The sequence below is a fragment of the Macadamia integrifolia genome, unplaced genomic scaffold, assembly GCF_013358625.1.
Source record: "Macadamia integrifolia cultivar HAES 741 unplaced genomic scaffold, SCU_Mint_v3 scaffold46, whole genome shotgun sequence".
In the NCBI taxonomy this organism is placed as follows: domain Eukaryota; kingdom Viridiplantae; phylum Streptophyta; class Magnoliopsida; order Proteales; family Proteaceae; genus Macadamia; species Macadamia integrifolia.
This window is the reverse complement of record NW_024870459.1, coordinates 593,459-597,887: the sequence shown is the minus strand read 5'-3', so window position 1 is coordinate 597,887 and position 4,429 is coordinate 593,459.

Here is a 4,429-nt window from a genome sequence, read left to right as displayed (position 1 = left end):
CACAAAATGTCCATATGGTCCATACTATAAAGAAGCAGTGAAATCCACAAAATATAGTCCATGCCATAAAGAATAAAAAAATTCAATTGTTCATATCAGATGGCAATTGTGAAAGGAGTATAAGTGATATTACGCATCTGACTTAGAATGCCACTACAAACTGAAGTTTTTTTTTGTTAACAAAGGTGTCTGGGCCAGCTTACGTGCACCTCGACTAATCCTCAGGGAGACTAGCGTAATAACCCACACCCACGGTCTCCACTTAAATCGCAGATTCACAAATGGGGAAACTGGAGTGTTCATAATAAAAATCAAGTGCACATTCAATCCCAAGCTCTCTATCGAGAAATATCTAATCATCTTCCCTTTGTGCATCCTCTTCATCTTCAACTCGATAATTATCTTCATCTATTTGAATATCAGCAAGTTTATCTAAATTAATTGACTCCTTATTGAACTTCTCAATGTCTATTAACTTGATTTTCATAAAAGAGTTCATCCTTATATAAACCAAATCTTCCAATATGTCAGGAGTGAGTCTATTTCTTTTCTTGGTCTGCATTGCTTCAAAAGCACTCCAATTTCTCTCACATGATGATGAACTACAAGGCTGACTCAAAATGCGAATAGCAACCTTTTGAAGCAAAGGAACAAAATTTTCATACATGTCCCACCATAAACTTGAAATGTAAAAAAATAAAAAATTAGGACAGAAAGAAAATCCATCATTAAATTTATAAAAATTAACGAACAATGAAATAATAACAAAAATTGGATGAAATTTTTTTACTTACGTGGATGAGAATCAATCATTTCTTTTGAAATATCATTAAATAGCTTTTCTTCTTTCTCATAACACTTCTTTTTAATTCAGTCACAAATTGCTTCTTATCATGTGGAAAAATCATTGTTCTTACGATATGGACCATTGCCTCTCTAGCATCATCATTGTAGTATGAAATTTTTCCCTCACACATTAACAAAGGATTGAGAAAAGAAGCAGCCGCATGCACAGGTTTAATATGTTTTCGTTTTTTCTACCACCAAACAACTACAATATCATCTTATACTTTAATGAGTCTCTATTACAATGACCTATGATAGTGTTTGTTGCCCTTTGCATAGCCTCATATAAAAAAGGACTTGTAGCTTCACTACCATAAACCAAGAGAAAAACTATAGCAAGAGGTTCTAAAATTGAATACACATCCCTTCCATTTAGCTAAAACCCTGTATTTTGAATTATTTGAGTAACCATTGCACCCATTTTAGACTGGCAATGTCTATTGGCCCTCCATTCTACAAATGCCACTATCACTCTTAACAAAGCCTCAACATCAAGAATAGATTTAAGCATAAAAAAGTTAGAAGCAAATCTAGTCTTGCAAGTTTTTTTAACTGTTATTTGTGGTTTCCCTCATTAAGGCTAAAACTATTCCTTGCCTGTATATAAAGGTGACAATTAACTTTTCTTTTTCAAATACTTCCTTTACCCATGGGATTTCTACATCAATGTCCTTCAGTAGTAACTGCAGTCCATGGGCAGCACAATTTATCCTCTGAATATGAGGATACTTCTCCATTATCAAAGAATTTTCCATCCTATAATTATAAGCATTATCTAAAATCAGTTGAACAACTTTCTCTAGCCCAACCCTTTCTATCACAGACTCGAGTGTTTCTCTAAGAAATAATCCAGTCTTGGAAACATCAGAACACTCAAAAGAATTAAGAAAATAGCCCCCTTAGGTGAGTATCCAATAATATTAATGAATATATGCTCGTCAGTCCATATGTCAGACATAAATGGTGCATCCTGTAATAGACCATGGCTGCATAATTGAAGCGACATACTCTTCAACATTTTTTTTTTTGCATTTTGCACTAGTTTAATCCTCAATGTAGAATAGGAATGTATTGAATAACTTGGACCATAACAACAAATAGGACGTGTCATCTAAATCCAACTTGGGGTTTGAATAATGTTGTATTAAAATGAGACATTGAGCCATAACTAAAGCAACATACTCTCCAACATTCGGTTTTTTTTTTTTTTTTTTTTTTGCATTTTTACACTAGTTTAGTCCTCAATGTTGAATAGGAAGGTACTAAATAACTTGGACCACAAAAACAAATAGAATGTGTCATCTGAGTCCAACTTAGGGTTTGAATAATATTAAATGCAATGTTATTCAAAATAAAACACTGCGCCATATCATTATCAACTCCATCTTTATTTTTCTGTTTAAGCATTCCATCCACAGACACTTGTTGGAGGCTTGAAGGCTGACCCATATGTCTTTCACTACTTACATCACATGCAGTAGAACTTTACCCAATTTTATTCTTCTTGTTTTCCTTAATGCCCGATATGCCTTTGCTTACACATCATCAGGCACATTGCAACATATTCTAACATCATTACCCTTGTTACAAGCTGTTACACTCGTGCCCTAATCCACTCTGATTTGAACTGTTGTGACAGGCCTTGGATCGGAGATCGAAAGTACGATCGGGTTTTGGATCGTGACTGCACATTGTTGAAGGGGGAGAGATGACCCCACATGTTAGTGCATAGTGTGCCTATCTAACTGGAGGGGATTCATACCTTTCGATTCTAGACAGTAAGTGAATCGACTTCCCGCACTTGAATCCTAGCACGCGTCAAAATTACCGAAAGGCCTTGAGCATGTCTGAGGGCAACCACCGGTGCAAGACCAGCCATGGGATAGCAAGTTGTCTTGACCATCGAAATATTCCACCGAAAGCACCCTGGGCCTGGATCTGGTGCCTGTTTTCGATGGATTGATAGGCTGCTATCGGGGTTCCGATGCCTGTGGTTCCCACCACTCGCATCGTAAATGGTTCTGGATGATCCCAAATCATCCTTCACACCTTTCGAGTGACATGAGCACTTTATGGACCTAAATGGTCGGGTCTTCGTGCCCCAAAATTCATTTTAACCCTATTGGTCCAAAAAGGGGTCCAACCCAAACAGACCCTAAGGTCCACTTAAGTTATAAGTTAGGAAATGAGGATTTATTTCCTCATTTCCCTTGTGCTCAACATAGGAGAGGAGAGAAAGAGGAGAGGAAGGAAGAAGAAGAAGGTTGGAGGACTACCTTGGTGCTAGCTGCCGCCTTGTTGTCGGAATCGTTGCATGAGGTAAGTACAACCTCCCATACCACTCTCTCTCTTCATTTTGACCTAAACAAAGCTAGGTATGGATGGGATTTTAGTGTACAAACTATATTGGGGTTGGGGAATGCATGTTGCACCTCCCTGATGTCGTTGCCAAGCTCAAACCAAGCTTGGTGAGCTCCAACAACAAGTATTACCAAATGACCAACTAGGGTTTTGATCATTTGATTGATGTATCTCTCAAATGGCTCTGTGAAATTGGAATTTTATTGGATTCAAATGACATTAGGAACATCCCCTACAAACTCCATATAACAAATCCTGGCAAACGAGCTCGAGTAAAAAAGCCCCAATTCAAGTTGGACCTTTTTGTATTACCACCAGAAATATAGCACAAGAAACACTGTAGCTATTTCCAATGGACAAATGAGCCTTAAGTGCTCTCTGTCTTCTCCACTGGAAAAAGGACTATATTTTCGGTGGAAATGCCCTGTTTCCGCTGGGTGTTTCCGATGACAATACTGTCACTTGGGGACAGTATCTGTACCCTTTGGGGGTGACCTGTGTGGGTCCCTCTCGATGTTCCTGACTTGTACTGATGTATGATTCTCTTTGTGTCTAGGACAACGACATGCACACGCCCCGAAGTCGGAATTGATTTGATCGATTGGTGGCTGTAATTGAACCCGACCACACCTGATCATAAACTAGGTGAGGGATGGACTGTGTTTATTTTTTGGAATGTTTACTATTATTAAATTCCTCACATGCTTAGAATTATATATTTAATTGTAATTGTTCAAATACGATGATGATATGTTACATTTGTCCTTTTACGATTATGATATGAATTATATGAAGATGCATGATAGGATCCGGTGTGACCAAGGTGGTACCGGTACCATGATCATCGTGTGTTTGGTTATGTGTGAGACGGAATCCAGCGTGGCTGAGGTGGTACTGGTGCTGTGATTGCCGTATGTATGTTACATTCATGCATTAATTATGTGCATTAGAGTTAGTTGTAGTCATGGTTACACTTTGTGGCCAAGGTCTCGTTGGTATCGTGTACCCCAGGACTGCATTTGGAAATGGATGTGCTTTGTGATTGATGATTGGTACCGGTGTCGCCTAGTCCATACTCAACTGTGATATGTATGCTAGATTAGGTAAACGGTCTCAGGTTTCACTTTGTGGCCAAGGTCTCGCTGGTATCGTGTACCCGGGACTGCATTTGGAGATGGATTACACTTTATGGCTGAGGTCTTACCAATATCATGTAATTCAT